We start from the raw sequence: 19,102 nt of genomic DNA, 5'->3' as shown, positions 1-19,102 counted from the left end.
TGCTAATTTAAATTTTTTTTAAAATGAACAAAGTTATAAAAAAGTTTGGGAGTGTTTTTAATAGTTGTTTGAGTGCCATCATTTTGGTAAGTGTCAATTTCTGGTACCGGTGAAAATGACAATTTAAAAAAATTTTAGGGATAAATGAATGGCCAAAGGACTATGTCCCACCTAAGGAATGCTACAATCTCAAGTTTTCTCCATTTATCTTTGATAATCCTAAACACTCACTCATGAGTAGTTAAAATTAATGGTAGTAAAGGTAAAATCGTCATTTTTTCTATAATATTAAAAATAAACTAAAATATAATCTCTTTTTATCCTAGGGTGAAACTGTCATATTTTAAAACTTAGGTTTGAAAAAATTTTTAGTTTTTAAAGTTTAGGGAGGCAAAAAGAGATTATTATTTAGTTTATTTTTAATATTATAGAAAAAATGACGATTTCACTCTTATTACCGTTAATTTTAACTGTTCATGGGTGGGTATTTGAAATTATCAAAGATAAAAGGGAAAAACTTGAGATTGCAGTATACCTTGGGTGGGAAATAGTCCTTTGGCCTAAATGAATTTTACAAATGTTATTTTTTTCTGTTATTTCCAAAACACACGGAGTGTTGCTAACAATTAGTCTTAAATTAGGGTGAAAAAATTAATTTTTAAATTTTTATGGTGTATATAAAATTTTCAAAATAAGGTTGAAGGTTTGAATACAATTCAGGGTTTAGAGTTTAATACGATTTAGGGCTTAAGATTTACCATTCGAGATTTAAAATTCAATGTTTAAGATTTAGGTTTTAAGATTGATGAGTTTGCGTTTATAATTCTTGAGCTTGGATTCAAAGTTCAGTATTTAGTATTTAAGACCTTAACGATGAAAGTTTAATGTTTATGGTATATGGGTTTTTAATAATAAAATTATGTATATTTATTTTAATTATATATTAATATATATTATAAAATAAATAAATAATTTTAAATTTTAAATAAAATAATATACATAAATATATATACAATATTATTATTATTTTTTAATGGCCATCACGAGCGTATATTTTTGATTGCCAACAAGAAAATATTTTGACCTCTTTCCGTATATTTCGATTGCCAAAATGAAAATATTTTGACCAATTCGAAAATTTGCTCGCCCTCGCAAGCACTGTATTGGGGCGCGCACCAAGCCATCACAAAAAGTCCAGCCTGAACCCAAAAAAAAAGGAAAAAAAAAATCTTTTCGCACCCAAAACGGCTTCTTTTGGCCCCACCATTTGCCCACGTGATTACTCGCGTTATTCCCCCCACGTTGCCCTTGCGCTAAGTTACAGCCTCTGGATGTTTTGGGGCCAATCCAATGCTCCTGGGGTTTTCATGCTGACAGGTGCTTCGGTTGTCTTCCCTCCTTTCTCTCATTTTATCTCTGCCAAAATGCTTCATTGGCCGTCCTCCTCCGCCCTCTGAGATTACGACTTGCAGCGACCACTTTTAGACTTCGTTTCTCCATACCTTGGAAGCTAAGCATTCCTTCTTGTTCTTCTTTTATCTTTTCGATTTCGGTTCAAAATAGTTTAGGGAATCCGTATGTTTTCTTCAATTTTTGACTTAGATTGATTGATCTCATACTAAACATGTGAGTTCAATCAATTGAAGTCTAACAAAAAGGAAAAAAACCGATCAGATGGTATGTTAACTCAAGACATTTTTTTTGTAAGATTAATTGACGGAACTCGAAGCCTTGAAAGTTACCTTAAATTGTGAACGGCTAGGGACGCAAGATGTGGCAAATAAACTTCTTGTTTATGACATTCCTTAGACAGCCAGATATGCATTTCTTATATGCCACGTTTCCATTAAAACTTGGTGTGTTCAGACAATATAACCTAGCCATCATAGAAATCCTGCAACAATAGTTGACAGGGAATATAGAGTTTCTCTTAAATCTATACCCAATTCAAGTACATATGCATCTTTAATATTATAAATGTCTATTATGGATTAGGATAACACTTCAATCTGATTTGTACTTCTAGAAAACCTCTTTTCTCCAGATCTGTGTATATTGTGGGGAAAAACAATTCATTGTTTCAGCATATCAACAACGAAGACTTTTTTAATTTGAATATTACCCTTTTTTATAGTTGTACTTGATATCTATCATTTAAGGATCATGACTAAAATTCAACATAAGCAAGAAATTAATAACAGTGTGCAATATCCCACTGCATTATGTTCAATTCGAAACCCAAGCTGTAGAAATAGCAGTTCAGATTGTGATTATAGTAAATGATGCCTCAAAGATATTGGTGTCAAGAAAGAGCCCAACTGCAGGGAAGAAGAGAGTAAAGAGGGGAAGGACCAAAGAGTATATCTGTTATTCACTTAACAAATAAAGTGTAATGGTAACTTAATGTAAAGATGCATATTTGTGCTTGTTTTTTTTTCATTGATTTTTCAGTTTGGAATAGTCTATTGTAATATGACAATTCTCACCTAATTAGACGATTTGTTTAGGTATTTCTATCTCTCTTTATAATCTTCTTCCCAAATCCCTTCCTGCCCTAGTTCTTTTGTCATGTTCTGTTACTGCAATATGACTATATTGGTTCAACTACAGATTTTTCATGTAGGAAATTTTTCTTTGTATATTTTTTCAGTGTTTTATGTGCTTATTTCTAATTTTGAATTAATTATTTTTTGGGATGTGTAAAAATATTACATGGATAATTTTGGAACATGCTTTTCTTATTACTTAGTTTTTGAACTTGAGTTTCGGCATCTATATTTCTTTTTCCATAGTATTCTTGCTTATGTGTGCTCTTCCATCATTAGTAGCATAATGCATTGCTAATGGAAATGCAGAAGAAATTGGTTCGTTTCATCACCTTAACTAGATGCAGAGACATTTAATCTTGGATTCAAGGTAAGAAATTGTAATTAGTTATTTTTTTGGTGATGAATTAGTGTCCTAGGTGCTCTATATTCCGAAAACAACTGATATAAACTTGGTGATGTGGTTTGTCGATTTTTTGAGATGTTTTTCAAATGTTTACATTGACTGTTGCTTTGTGGTAAAGTTTAGGTAAAAGTTGAGGCTAAGGCCTTTGAAATTTGAGATGTGCATAAATTGCATTCTTCACGTATGATCTTTCTAGGCACGTGTTAACCATGTGGCCTGCAAGTTATACAACTGTTTTAATTTTATTGCTGGTGGTCCAGGGAGAGGCAAGGGTGGGGCAACAATTAAGTACTTGTTAAGTATTGATTAGATATTTCGGTATTCTTGAAATTTATAATATTGCAAACTTACAAATGGGGTTTAATTAATTAATTGACTTAGGCCTAATAAGACAAGTTATTAATGTATATCATTCCAGATAAATTAATTTTTCAACAGTGCTCATAATTTAATTGGTGGGCGTGAGATTCATAAGTTCTACCATTCATTGCCAGATTCTATGGTTTTTTTCCTCTTTGAAGACTCTTATTTGTAAAAGGTTCAAAGAATGCTATTACTAAATCAGTCTAAGAATGCTTGTGGTTTTCACATTTCAGCTGTGGTGAAGTCAATGAATCAGTGATCCCTTACCCTGTGGATGTGAGTTGTAATTTTCATTTATGTGTGTGGGTTTTAGCTTTGGTTCTTCAAATCATGTTCTAATATTTCTTCTTTACTATACACCGTGTGGACAGGACTTGTAAATAACATAATATTATCCTTGCATAACACTTATAAATTTCAAAGTTTCACTCAAAACAATTTTAAATTTTCTTCTGCTCCATGGCAACCAATCTGGTATAAAAAAATTTAAAAGCTGAAGTTGCTTATAGGGCTGTAATTTCCAGCTGTGGCACGATATTTTCGACCATTTGCTCATTTTTGCTTGTTATTGATTACTAGATAGATATGAAACAATGTTGATTTGTGTGTCATACTCTCATATTGTGGAATATGGAATATCATACTTATGAACTGTGGAATACATAAAAGAGCTGGGGTATTGGTTTACAAAAGATAATGTCAATGTGGGTTGTGAATTTCGGTTGTGGGTTTAGTTTATTATCTCTCTTTCTTGCAAATTTTTGTAATGCGATCCACTCCAATCCAATCCAGTTCAATTTTTTTTTTTTGTAATTTTTCATGTGTAATGTTGAATTTAATTGAACTGCGTATTTCTTTTTCTGAAAAGGAATTTTGCTGGAAGTGCTTGTGCAAATGTCAGGCTTACTCCTCCATGGCCCTTTTAGTGCCCTGTTAGCTTTCATTCGTTGCAATTGAATTGTTCATACCCAGGTCTTGAATATATTATTTTTTAAATGTCATCCTAATGAAAACATCAGACTACTAAATTCTGATGCCTAAGAAAGCTAAACTAAAGAGAGGGCCTCGCTTTTTTGATTGAGTTGTTGGTGGATATTAGAATAAAATGGAAAAATAAAATTGTTCTAGTTTAGAGTTTACCCCCATTTTTTCATTGAAAATGACAAGAGAGGAAATTTGGGGTGGGCTGTGTGGGCAGTTCTTGGATTACAGAATTAATAGAAGTTATTAATTGTGCTTATTTTAGATTTTCTTAAAAGTTGTAGTTTTGTAACTTGTTGATCATATTATTGTTTGTAGGAAGGATACGAAGTTTTTGTTGTTGGAAATTGAAAACTGAGTGAAATCACAAGGTATGATCTAAATATTAGATTTTTTTTTCCATGTTGGAATGAACTTTAATTAATGTTAAATGACAATTGACATCTTTCTTTGTGTTAATTTTTTTTTTTGTTTTTATAGATCCTTCTTTTGTGTTGGTGTTACAAATGATTAACGGCCCTAGCAAAAGCATTCATTGACCTTCTTTCTTTGCTTGAGCTCTGTTTTTTCCATTCTAAAGCTTCCAAGGCCAGAACAATTATTCAGCATTGTTTCTGAGGGAGTGTGTCCCATGCAACCATGAAAAACTGATTATGTAAAATGCTAGTTTTTTTTTTATATATTTTCCATTATGCATTTGATTTTGGGCATTATGTAAATTAATTGTATTTTTTTGTTCTCTAAGTTGCTTGATACTTTTCGGTGCTTTCTTCTGAGTAACAAAGTTGAATTGTTCTATACATCTTTCTTTTTTAGTGGAGGGAGATAAAATGATATTTCATCTCAAATTTGACGAGGAGTGATACAAATTTGTGAATCCATGCAAATTTGTATCATAAATTAGAAAAGAGAATTCAGTAGATAGTGATTGAATGATAACCCCAATTAATTTTGGAGGATCAAAGGTTGCACTTTTTATTTCTGTAAATTTCTCTTTGTAAATTTCGTAAGGTCATCTCATAAGTCAAACTCTAGAAGTTGGCCATTTGTTGTTGCAGAAAATATTGATTTATCAATTAAAATATTTACAAAAGTTAATCCATTTGGTTTGTAAATTGTTGCCAAAGGTTTTTTCTTTCTTGAGATCTGCACACTATTGATATCTGAAATATTCTAGCATGCTTTTGGCTCAATATCCATGCATCGGAGTCCTTATGTATTTTGAAAGAACTAATTTGCTTAATCTAGATATTGATACTCTTTGGTGTTATCAACAAGTTAGAGTTTTCTTTGTTTTCAAGTGTTTTCCTTTTCTATTTTCCTTCCTATCATTTTTCATATATATTGTGGAAGGGTCATGCGTTTGTATTTAGCTTCAACTCTCTTATTGTTTACCTCATTTTTGGTATTTAGGTGTTCAAAGTGTTATAAAAATTTCTGAAGCTTCTGCGAAGATGGAAGACTTTTATGATCTTATGTTAAATGTCAAGGGCTTAAAAATTCCAGGGGATAGTCTAGACGATTACCTTAGTCTGGAAGAGCTTCATGGAGATATTCAGTATTTTTGCAAATCATGTAGAGCATTAGTTGATGCTGCTTGGAGTATCAAGCTATGGTCACTTGGTGAAATTCTTAAAGGCATTGTGTTTTCCTTCCAAAGGTACTTTGTCATGCGCATTTGAGAGCATTATGTACCGCTATCGTGCAGTTTTGACGTTATATATGCTGTTAGACTTGCTAATTTTGACTCCTTTATGTCTTATTTTTTGTCATTTCTTAAATTGTGTCATGCTTGACAACTAACAAACGAGAGAATTTTTTATCAATTCATTTTTCACTTGTCAATGTTGCAGATCTTCTGCAACCCTTTTTGATTGGAATTTGTAATTCAAACCCCATAGCAATTTAAAGATCATTTGTGACTTAATTATTTATTGTTGTTGAAGTTGCATATCAACTTCAACAGTTCTTCAATTTGGTGAAACTCATTATATGATAGTTTGATCTTTTTTTATGTGGTGTTGTGGATGAATAAGTAGTTGTTCATTTAAACTGCATTGGAAAATAATAGTTTGTGGAATGTAATAAGCATAAGATGGCAAATCCTATGCAATTATTTGAAAGTATTTTGCAGTTCTTAATTATGATGTGCCAATCATATATATGCATTCTACGTTGCATGATTGGCAACCCCCTGGTAGCCCTTTTAAGTCATAACGTGGACACTGTAATTGTCTGACTTTTGGCTGTATCTGTCTCTGGCTGCGTCTGTCTTTGACTGCATTTTAGTCGAAAGTAGGTCATAGGAAAAAAATGGTTAGTTTTCCTTTTAAGCTATGGGAAAGCATTATTGGGTATTTAAGTGGAGGCTCAACTAAAGACGCTACATTGCAGAGTGTTGCGTTGAATGTTGATGGCTTCTTCTGCATGGGATTGACTTGGTTCTGCTTGTTATTTCTTATGTTGAACTAGTTACGAATTTGCATAGAGGTTCCAGTGACTTTATACTCACAAGTTCACCTTTTTTTTTTTCTCCCAGCAATTTCAGAGAGATGAAGAGGTATGTAAGAAGATTTTTTTACGTGGTGGGGAGAGTGCTCCCATGAGAAGAAAGAAAGACAGTGGTTATCAATTGCTACTACCAGATCGGTAAACAATTTTATGATTGCATTAAAAAATCTATGATTTGAGCATGCATATTGACACACTCTAAAGTGGATCTACCCCATTCCTGTTAAAGTCCAATCCCATTCCAACTCATTATTATTCAGCCCATATTTATTGTTTTTCAATTCCCTTCCTACCCATTTCTATTCCACCCATTTTTAGATTCTTGTTAGATCAAGCAATTGGACACAACAAACACTGAGGGGCATGCCGAGTCATTTCTGTCCTTATTGGATTATTGATATAATTTAGTATTCTATAATCCGGAGGCTGTGACATAAATAGAAACAAATGAACAAACAATGATTTAAATATCTAAGTACTATTTACATTGTCATATATCAAATAACCCTACGATATAAGATGTCACTTCACTCCTTGCATGTATCACCTCACATTGTAAAATAGCAGTTCTCCCCCTACAATTATAATATCAAAACCCTCCACATGTCTCCATCACCCTAATTTTGAGACAATTCTGAGCTAATATTTAATACAACACAAATTATTGCATAATCAACAAATTAATCAAATTTTGAATTGTCATTCACATTAATATCTCAATATCATGAACTTCTTTCCTATGAATCAGACACGATGTTAGATATTGAGTGAGATTGTGAAAATGTGAATGATATTTTGTTGATATAGGGTTAGAGTTTATATAAAAGAGATGGAAAGTAATTTTGGTAATAAATTAAGTATTTTGGTCATATCCATTTAACACAAAAAAAAAATGTGGTCAATTTTGTTTTGGTGCATGAAAACAAAATCTTTACACTAGAATATATTAAATATGACAAGAAATGATTTAATAACCTTTAGTGCTATTTTCGTAATGAAATAGTGGTGAAAAGTTAGTAAAAGTGAATGGTTTCTATGCATTAGGGAGGTGTCTTAATATGTGGGGTGGAAATGTGATTTTTTAAATTTGAAACGAATTTTAGGGGTTCTTTATATATGGACATTTTCATCATTGTAAAAATTGTTGATTATTGGTTAATCATGTTTAGTTTAAATTAGTCGTGACTAATTGAATTAATTTCTCTTTTAATAAATTTAATATGAAATAAGTTTTTAGAGAGATTGACTATTTGATTAGATTTCTTTTTGTGCTAATAGGGATATAATTGAGTAAGTCAAATAGTGCTTGACTTGAGCTTAATTAATTAATATAAAGACAAAGCTTAAATTTGAGCTTGAACTTTTCAAATTGATTGGAGTTTTGCTAAAAAATTATATCTAAATCTCTTAATTTTCAAATAAATATTTTAAATCTCTTATCATATATATTATTAATTGCCTTCATATTCAAAATTAGAGAGTAAAATTTTATAGATGTAATTAATATTTGAAATTTTCTGTGGTTTATTGACATTTTACTTGCAGCAGAGTATGAGCTTGTGCGCTGATTGAGTTGACCACCAAGAAGCTCAAGAATAAGATAAAATTACATCGAATTATATGAGAATATATCATTATTGATATCAAATGAAAAATAATTATAAGTACACATAACATTATTCATATAAGCTATTTGCGACATTGCTTTCTAGCAATGGTTTTGAGCTAAACCAAACCTGAATAATAGATAACTCAAGTTTGATCCGAATCTAGAATGGTTGACTAAAAATTAAATTTGGCTTATTTGAATATTTAGAGAAGAAGAATCATTGTAGAAGAAAAAGAATAATAATTGCTGACGAGGTGAGCTTTGATGCAGAAAAAGGGTTTGAGTTGAAATTTTTTCAACTCTTTTAAGCTCATGTCATTCAGATCTAATCCACCTTTACCACCTCTTGTTGCTTCTATGTTAACAAAATTATATGTATATATTTTTTATACATAATTTAAATATATAGAAGATGTATTATTATATAATTAGATGATTTTAAATTAAAGATAAAAAAATACCTCATCATATAATAATATATCATTTATGTATTCAAATTATATACTTTATATATATATATATATATATATATATATATATATATATATATATGTGTGTGTGTGTGTGTGTGTGTGTGTGTGTATAATATTTCTCGTATTTATCTGCACTCTTGAGCGAAATTGTAAGCCTTTTGTGGGTATCTATGGCTGAAGAAATCCTTGAAACAATCGACTGACGATGTAACTCCACAAGAGGGAGCTGAAATATTAACTGACGAATCCAAATCTTCTTTGAAAATGGTTTTAGAAGAGAAATTAATTTTTTCTTGGTAAAGATGCTTACTTATTTTCCTTTTGAAAGCCTTGTATAATTGAAAAATTCTTTAAGGGTATTGAAAATATTTTATTATCAAAATTAAAAGATTATTTTGAATATAGAGTATTTAAAAGATTATCGAATATAAATGAATATTATATTTAGTAAAATTTGATAGATATAAATAATTATTATGTTTGGTTAGAAATAATAAAAAAATACTAACATATTATTTTACTTAAATACTTTTGAGTATAATTATTTTCAAATATTTTTATATTACATGTTATATTAATTAAAAATAAGAATATTTTTGTTCTAACAAAATAATAAATGAGAATATAATTATAATAAAATCAAGATTACCTTTCTAATTTTTTAATACTTAAAGTAGAGGTAGTAATAAGATATCTCTTATATTACTTAACAAATCATTATTAGTAACAAAAGATTACCGGAATATTTTATTACTTATAAATTAAATAAAATAATATAAATAACAAATAATAGATAATTAAAATATTTTAAAAAGGATAATTAAAATATGAAATAATATTCACCATTGTCTGAATATATATTGAGTCTATAAGTGTGGAGATCGAAACTTATATTATACAAACTTTATTAGTTTTGTGTAATATGAGTTTCGATCTTCAGACTTGTAGATCTAATATATATTTTCGATATGGTATCAGAGCCACTTGACTAATGTCTGAGGTGGCTAACTTGACATTTACTGCATCTTCAGGCAACTCCATGACTTTTAAGTGATCTGATGTGACTAGATCTGGTGAGTGCTTCTATCAAACTGGTGGTTTTCCTATCTCAACGCTTCAACTTGTTACATCGAAACTTACTAATGAAAAGTATTGATATTGGAGGACTCAAGCATTTCTAGTTATAGGTGCTCATGACCTAAAAGAGCACTTACCAGGTTTAGTTACTTGTTGAACGCTTTTATTTCTGTGAAGTCTGATAATGGAATTGATGAGATTAAGATTAGGAATAATCAATTTAGTGTGTGGAAGAGATATAACAAGCTACTTATGGGATGGTTGATTTCGTTTGTTAGTGAAAATTTGTTTAGTCTAGTATCACAGTGTAGCATAGCAAATGGAATGTGGATTGCACTAGAAGCTTACTTTGTTACAGAGTAGAAAGTAAAGATTATGCATCTTAAAACCACTTTACAAACTTTAAAGAAAGGGAGTCTTAGTGTGCAAGAATATATGCACAGAATGAAAGATGTTTTTGACACTTTGATCTCTAGTGGTCAGTCATTAACGGAGAAAGATTTAGTTAATTTCATACTTGATGGTTTGGGAGTTGATTTTGAGCCTATAGTGGTATTCATACTTGCTAGAATGGATTCACAGTTTGAAAAGTTGTCTTTAGCTGATCTAAAGCTCATACATAAAAAATATGAGTAGAGACTTGGGAGAACCTCAAGCTTCTATTTTGATTTTAAGGGAAATTTAAAAAATGGCCAAAATGCCCTCCCATTAAGCAAAAATACCCAAAATCACTATTTCCAAGTCAAAATGCCCAAAATTACTGTTCCAAAAAAAAAATGCCTATGACTTTTTTTAATACCAAAACTACCCTTCCCCTCATATTTATATAACTCTCCCACTTACTATGGGGTTTTAATGTAATTTTAGATCACTATGAGGGGTTTTTGGATATTTTACATTATAAAGGCATTTTGATATTTATTTATTTATTTCAAACTTTTTCTAAAATGTCAAAATTACCATTCCCTTCATTTATATAACTCCCCTCACTCATTATGGGGGTTAAAATAATTTTAGATAAATATGGAGGGTTTTTGGATATTTTACATTGTAAAGGCATTTTCATATTTATTTATTTATTTCAAACTTTTTCTAAAATGTCAAAATTACCCTTCCTCTTATCTATATAAACCCTCCTCACTCATTTTATTTACACACACTTCTCATATCACTCAAACACTCACTCTTACTTTCATTTTTTTTCAATATCAATTAGTAGGGATTTGTTCAGACGGAAGAAGTTCGTATTTTTGGGTTCGACTCGAAAAAACACTTTCATCAAAAAAAAGTATTTATGTCAATCTTAGTCTAAAACTTAATTTCATTTGTTAAGTTTAGTTTTTATGCCATAATATGAGGGTTAAATGCAATGCTTCACAAGTATAGGGGGTTAAATATAATTTAGGATAAATATGGGGGGTTTTTAGATATTTTACATTATAAAGACATTTTTGATATTTATTTATTTAATTACTTTTTCTAAAATGTCAAAATTACCCTTCCTCTCATCTATATAAACCCTTCTCACTCCCTTTATTTACACACACTTCTCATATCACTCAAACACTCACTCTCACTTTCATTTTTTTTCAACATCAATTAGTAGGGATTCGTTCGGACGGAAGAAGTTCGTATTTCTGTGTTCGATTTGAAAAAATACTATTCATCAAAAAAAGGTATTTATGTCAATCTTAGTCTAAAACTTAATTTCATTTGTTAAGTTTAGTTTTTATGTCATAATATGAGGGTTAAATACAATGCTTCACAAGTATAGGGGGTTAAATGTTATTTAGGATAAATATGGAGAGTTTTTAGATATTTTACATTATAAAGACATTTTTTATATTTATTTATTTAATTACTTTTTCTAAAATATCAAAATTACCCTTCCTCTCATCTATATAAACCCTCCTCACTCCCTTTATTTACACACACTTCTCATATCACTCAAACACTTATTCTCACTTTCATTTTTATTCAACATCAATTAGTAGGGATTCGTTCGGAAGGAAGAAGTTCGTATTTTTGTATTCGACTTGAAAAAACACTATTTATCAAAAAAAGGTATTTATGTCAATCTTAGTGTAAAACTTAATTTCATTTGTAAAGTTTAGTTTTTATGCCATAATATGGGGGTTAAATGCAATGCTTCACAAGTATAGGGGGTTAAAGTAATTTAGGATAAATATGGGGGGTTTTTAGATATTTTACATTATAAAGGCATTTTGATATTTATTTATTTATTTATTAATTACTTTTTCTAAAATGTCAAATGAAATGTTATTAAAATTAGGGCGCGTTTTCATATTAAACATGGTAGGCGCATTATAATTGAAATTATAGGTTTTTTCGAGTTTCACTCCTTTAGGATATATCAATTCACATTTTCCAGATTTTTACATAATTTTTCGATTGTTGCCATACTAGGGTATTTCAACTTTTAGATTCCGAATTTCAGTTTCGTTTTTTCGAATTTCATCCCTTTAGGATATATCGATTCGTATTTTTAAGATTTTTGAAGAATTTTTCGATTGATGTTATTCTAGGGTATTTCAACTTTTAGAATTCAAATTTCAATTCTGTTTTTTTGAATTTCACCGTTTTAGGATATATCAACTTGTATTTTTTAGATTTTCGAAGAATTGTTCGATTATTACCATTCTAGGGTATTTCAACTTTTAGAATTTGAATTTCAGTTCTGTTTTTTTGAATTTTATCATTTTAAGATATATCCACTAGTATTTTCTAGATTTCTGAAGAAATTTTTTATTATTGACATTTTAAAGCATTTCAAAGTATAGATATTATAAAAACGTTTTAAATGGAACGTTACAAACAGATAGATGCATTTTGAGGGGTAAAATAACATACGAAAGTGTTATATAAATTGTTAAATAATTATAGGGGGATAAATAAATTATTAGAAAAATATTATGAGTTTTTTTTAATTATTAATAATTGTACGACTGTTTTTCATAGTTATTATTGATTTTTTTATTATAAATGAATAATTATCTTCAAAAACTGGTCATTGCAGGATTCATAATTAAAATGGATGGTTATGCATCAGTTCGTTATCAGGGAGAATGGATTCAAGGTCGCAACAACACAATGAAATATGTTGGAGGAGCCAAACAATTGATTAAAATCCCTTATGGAACAACATTCGAGGGATTTATTGAGCTTTTGACGGAGTCTTACAGTATTGATCCAATGAAAAACTACATTCAAGTATCAATGAAGCCAAGAAAAATTGAGCTCGACGGCCCCATCCAGATCCAAAATGATGAAGATGTCCAGGGTCTTCTTGATATGTCCCAGTACTTTCAGGAATGTATTCCTGTATTTGTTACATGTACCCCAATTGAAGGGCAGGAGGATGAAGATGAAGATGAAGATGAAGATGAAAACGAAAGTAGTTGGGTCAAAAAAGAATATGATTTGAAAAAGTTGATTGATTTCAGTAATGACCCATTGTATATTGCAAACTCATGGGCTCATGGAGAAAAAGATATAGTTCCCTATTGGGGTGACTTTGATGGAAATGATATGCCCGACATTCCTTCATAAGATCTATAGCCTAAGTATATGGCATCAGTTACCGAGGGTATGGATAGTTTACAGCTTGAAGATCCTATTTCAGGTGGTGGAAATTATTCTGGCCCATTTTTTGACAATATCCCTACTGATCCATTTAGGTGGCTTCCTGATTTTCCTCCACAGCCATCAGCATCATCAGGTAGTTCCAGATCGATCCGAGATGAGCATGGTGTCAAGATAGGGGATATTTTTCATAATAAAGTCCAAACAAGATTACGAGAGATATACTAACCTTCTTTACCATTTTCGGATGCCAGAAATCACGAAAATCGACAGAAATTTGGTCAGCCGTGGGATGAACGTGGTGACGGGAAAAGTTTTGAAATTTGAAAGAAATGCACAGTAAATTCTCAAATATTAACGTGGGAAATAAGAAATTTGGCTGTGTTTATATATAGGGACATTTTCGTAATTTTGCCAAACTCACGTTGACGTGACAAATTTCAAAAAAACCCGACGTGGGCTAATGTGTCTCCCACGACTCCCCAATAGTTTTAAAAAGCTAATTTACCCCCCTAAATTTGGTTGAACGTGGGATGCATGATTTTGACGTGGGAAACACTGTTCCCACGTCGGACTGCCGATCTCTTCGACAGTCATTTTCGGTCAAATTTTGGTCGTTTCAGCCTCTGATTTTCACATAAATCGAATCTACACGTTGTATAACACAAAACCCCTCAATTAATTCAACAAAAACAACCAAGAATCAAAACAATTTAAACATTGTTCAAACCGTAAACCCTAAAATTTCAAATCGAAATATCTTAATCAAATCTCAATAATATGAGCAATAACTTGATCCAAACAAGATTACGGGAGATGTGATAACATTATTTTCCATTTTCGGTTGTCGGAAAGCAAAAAAATCGACGGAAATGACATTCGTCGTGGGATTGCCGTGGGATGTGTAAAAAATTCGAATTTTCTTTGAATTGCACAGTGAAAATTTGCTGTGTTTATATATGGGGGCAGTTTCGTCATTTCACAAAACCTAGGCATTTTTGCTTAAACCTGAATTTTTTGGGCAATTTCGCTTAGACCCATTTAATTTTGCCTAGTTTTTAAAATTTCCCTGATTTTAATGGTGGAGTAGCAAAAATGGTCAAATAGACCAGTAAAATTGGGCCTGGGTGTATGAATTTCAAATCTGAGAATTTTGGAAAGAATAGTAGTGAATTTTTTGTTGAATTAGCCTCTGGACATTTGGGTAAGAGTGAGAACATGAGCCAAAAACACTTTAGGCCTTTTTCTCATGAGTCTAATTTTGGGTCACAGAGTATAAGTAGAGGAAGAAATTTCAATGGGCCTACAGTTCTTTGTCAACTCTATGGGAAGTCAGGACATGTAGTCTAGCAGTGTTATCACAGATTTGACATCCATTATACTGGCGATAATCCTAACTATAGTGTACAAAATCTAACTACCCTTCAAACACTTCCATCATAGCTCAGTCCTGAAACATAGAACCATACATCACAACCTAGCTATTGCATATCACCATCATTACTACCATCTTACAACCTAAACAACTATTAATCCCATCCATCACAACCAAATACAAACCCATAATATACCACAAATACAACTCTTTATACAACCTAAACACCTCTGACAAATCTTTACTAGTCATCCCATATTCCTTAGCACATAGATACAATATCAGGACCATAATCACCTACTGGTACTATTACTCAGATGCCCAACATATCATCTGCTCATGCTTCAACTAGTAGAAGCTCATTGGCCATTCCAAAAGCTAATCCCAAGACTGTAAAGGACTTAACTTGGTATATGAATTTAGGAGCAACGGATCATGTAACTGCTAGGGTTGATTAGCTTGTTGTTAAGAAGGATTATGTAGGTAATTAGTAGTTCCAAGTGGGTAATGGTAAGTGTTTACATATTTCCCATACTGGTTGTGCTTTTTTACCTTCTTTTTGCGCCAAAAGATACCTTTATCTGAAAAAAATTTTATTTGTCCCTAAAATTACTAAAAATCCTTTTAGTATTTCAAAGTTTCCCGAAGACAATAATGTCATAGTGGAATTAATGAGTGACTATTGTCTTGTTAATGACAAGGATACTAGAAATATGCAGCTCCGAGGGACTTTTAAAGATGGCCTACATCAACTCCAAGCCCCTATTGATGGTTTGAATTTGTTTATTACACCAGTACATTTTTCATGTCATTTATGTCTTCTAATTAATTTTGTTATGTATGCAAATATATCCAATTGTACCTTTGATAAGTCCTCTATTGGTTTTACTTCAATAATTTCTGTTAATAATTCTATTTTGAGTGTCTTTTCTTTACCTTGTACTATCCTGAATATTAATAAAGTCAATGTTTCTATTCGGCATAGACGTCTTGGACATCCATGTGTGAAAACCTTGAAAAACATCTTTACTAAATTGAAATATATTGTTAATTTTGCTAATTTTACATTTTGCAAAGATTGTCAATATGGAAAACATCATCAAAGTCATTTTACTCTATCAAATTCAAGAGCCATACAACCCCTAAACTCATTCATAGTGACTTGTAAGGTCCAACACCTTTAGAATCAACCTTAGATTTTAAATACTATATATATTTTTTAGATGACTTTACTAGATTTACTTGGATCTTTCCTTTGAAAACAAAGGCAAAAATCTTCCCTTTATTTCAAAATTTTCATAGGCTAGTTGAAAACTAGTTTGATAAGAAAATAAAAACCTTACAAACTGATTGGGATGAGGAGTATAGGATTCTTGAACAATATCTTAGTAAGCATGGGATAATTTTTAAGCATCCTTGCCCTCATACATATTAACAAAATGGTAAAGTTGAGTGTAAACATAGGCATATAGTTGAACTTGGGTTAATGCTGCTTTAAATCTTTGTTGGGAAACCTTTCAAACCTTTGTTTTTCTACTGCCTACACCTGTTCTTTCCAATTTAACCCCTTATTAGTTACTGTTTCATAAAGAGTCTAATCATAGTGCCTTGAAAGTGTTTGGGTGTGCTTGCTACCTTTTTCTTAGACCCTATAGTAAACAAAAATTCAATTTTTATATAGAGAAATGTGTTTTCATTGGTTATAGTCCACTATATAAAAGCTACAAATGCTTAAGTAAAATTGGCAGGCTGTATATTTCAGCTTCAATAAATTTTGATAAGAATAATTTCCCTTTTTTTTCTGATCCTAATTTTAGTTCTAATGCGTCTTTATCTTCTTCTTATTCAAACACCACACTCTAAACACAACTCTCAGTTTATTTATTCCTATTTTATCTCTAGTAAACACTACTACCATACCTTCATTAATACAACCATAAGATTCTATCAATTTGAGAGTTCCTTTAGCTGCTCTTAGATATTCTAGTTCACAAGATACATGCTCACATTTCTCTGTTGATACAACCACATCTTTGATTAACACTCCAACAACCCATCCAAATACTACAATAGAATCTCAACTAGCACCCAAAACACCTAATCATAGACTAATTAGTACTTCTCAAACACTCAAATCATTTAACATATACACTACTATTCCACTACAAGTTGCTTTGCCTATTAAGATTCCTAAACCAGTAACTAAAAATACACCTAATAGGCCTTGTCATCATATGATTACAAAAGCTAAATTAGGTCACTTACTCGCACCAAGAACTTTTTCCCTTCTTACAAAATCTTTACCTAAAGAGCTAGCAAGTGTTGTAGAAGCTCTTTCTAGTTCCTTATGGTTTGACTCTATGAAAATGGAATTTAATGCTTTAGAAAAGAAAATGAAACTTAGGAATTAGTGCCTCGTTCACCATATCAACATATTGTAGGCCATAAATAGGTTTATAAAACTAAGTTAAATGCAGATGGGATAGTATAAAGACTTAAGGCTAGGTTAGTAGCCAAAGGTTTCCAACAGACTCCTGGGGTGGATCACCTTGATACATTTAGTCTAGTGGTTAAACATGTTACAATTTGGGTAATTTTGATTCTAGTAGTGGCATATAAGTGGCCTGTTCATCAAATAGACATTAACAATGCTTTTTTTAATGGTGAGTTGCAAGATGAAGTGTACATGAGCCAACCTTAAGGCTTTGTTAATGGAGATAAGCCTCATTTTTTTTGTAAGCTGAAAAAGGCATTATATGGGTTAACACAGGCTTTTAGAGCTTGGTTTGAGAAATTAAAGGGTGTTTTATTGGCTAAAGGTTTCACCATTATTATTTCAGATCCTAGTTTCACCAGAACCCTATGATAGCCAATACAAAATTATTCCTCGGAGATAATGAACCATATTCCAATCCTACATAGTACAAAAGCATCATTAGAGCACTTCAGTACTTGACCATAACTAGGCCATATCTCTCATTTGTAGTCAACAAATTAAACTAGTTATTTAAGGATCCCTCTGAACTATAATGGCAGACATGCAAGAGGGTGTTGAGATATATTAAAGGCACTCAATCATTTAGATTACTGATCAAAATAGTTGTTTGTTTTTCTATAAAGGTCTATGTAGATTGGATAGGGAATCTAAGTGATAGAATATCCATTAGTGGTTTTGTAATATACTTTGGTTCAATTCTAGTGTAGTAAGGATCTAGAAAATAGAAAGTTGCAGCTTTCTCTTCCATAGAAGTTAAGTACAAGGCTTTTAGCCAAACTTATACTGAAATTGCTTAATTAAAGAGTCTACTTAGTGAATTAAAATTTTGTTGTTTTTCTATTCCAATATTTTGGTGCGATAATCTTAATGCAGGTTTACTTGCTTCCAATGCAATCTTACATAGCCAAACCAAGCACATAAAGATTGACGTACATTTTATAGGGAACAAGTCATTGCAAAACAACTAAAGGTATAATATGTTCCCACTCAATATCAAACAACTGATGTATTCACTAAGTCTCTTTCAGTTTTTAGGTTTAAGGAGTAGAAAAGAAAGACAAATATAGCTGATTGGCTAAGTTGGTCTAGCATTTTGGAAAAAAAATAGTCCAAAAGTATCAAGACACGTTATAGAAGGGAGATTATCAGTCATTGAAAATTTCCAACAATAGTCAGATATTGAAAGATACTGAAGGAGATGAGTCAAGTACGCAACTTGATGGTAATAATGGTAGTGACTCTTGTAGACTCTGTGGTGTATAATGATATCTAGCTAATTCTATGTTAGTTGGTTATGTTATACTTTTAGGGAGGAACTGGAGTTCTAGTGATGAGTTAAAGTTTCTAACATTTTGTGAAAGTGGAATGTTTATATTGAGGGAGGAACTGAAGTTCTAAGTATTCTAAGCATTATTCATTTGCGAATAGTAATTGAGTGAGTTGATGATATGCATTGGGATTAACTATCTTTTACCCTATTTTTTATGTTGTGGAAACTCTGGTTGTAAGCCTAAAATGGCATACTACTATTTTGGCTTGAGGGAAGATGTCGAGGTATTGGAAAAACTGTGCGTTTTTATAAAAGAGTAAAACACACTATTTCAATTAAAAGAAATAATAACAAAAGAAACATCTTTACTTTTCTTTACATTGGCTATCAT

The 19,102-nt window shown here is 31.1% G+C and overlaps 1 long non-coding RNA gene across 4 annotated transcripts; it reads left to right on the top strand.

The window, feature by feature from the left end:
- Positions 1-1,209: 1,209 nt before the first annotated feature.
- On the top strand, positions 1,210-8,571 carry LOC123215512. Of its 4 annotated transcripts, none has more exons than XR_006502081.1 (7): positions 1,210-2,916; positions 3,549-3,591; positions 4,615-4,667; positions 4,777-4,951; positions 5,710-5,956; positions 6,836-6,945; positions 8,356-8,571. It is a non-coding gene; the product is annotated as an uncharacterized LOC123215512 (long non-coding RNA). The 4 variants fall into 4 exon arrangements; XR_006502080.1 differs by having other exon boundaries at positions 8,353-8,571; XR_006502078.1 differs by lacking the exon at positions 8,356-8,571 and having other exon boundaries at positions 1,216-2,916; positions 6,836-7,282.
- Positions 8,572-19,102: the final 10,531 nt, after the last annotated feature.

The sequence above is a fragment of the Mangifera indica genome, chromosome 5, assembly GCF_011075055.1.
Source record: "Mangifera indica cultivar Alphonso chromosome 5, CATAS_Mindica_2.1, whole genome shotgun sequence".
Lineage (NCBI taxonomy): Eukaryota > Viridiplantae > Streptophyta > Magnoliopsida > Sapindales > Anacardiaceae > Mangifera > Mangifera indica.
Note: the sequence above shows the minus strand (reverse complement) of the source record. Positions and strands in the feature narration are given on the sequence as shown.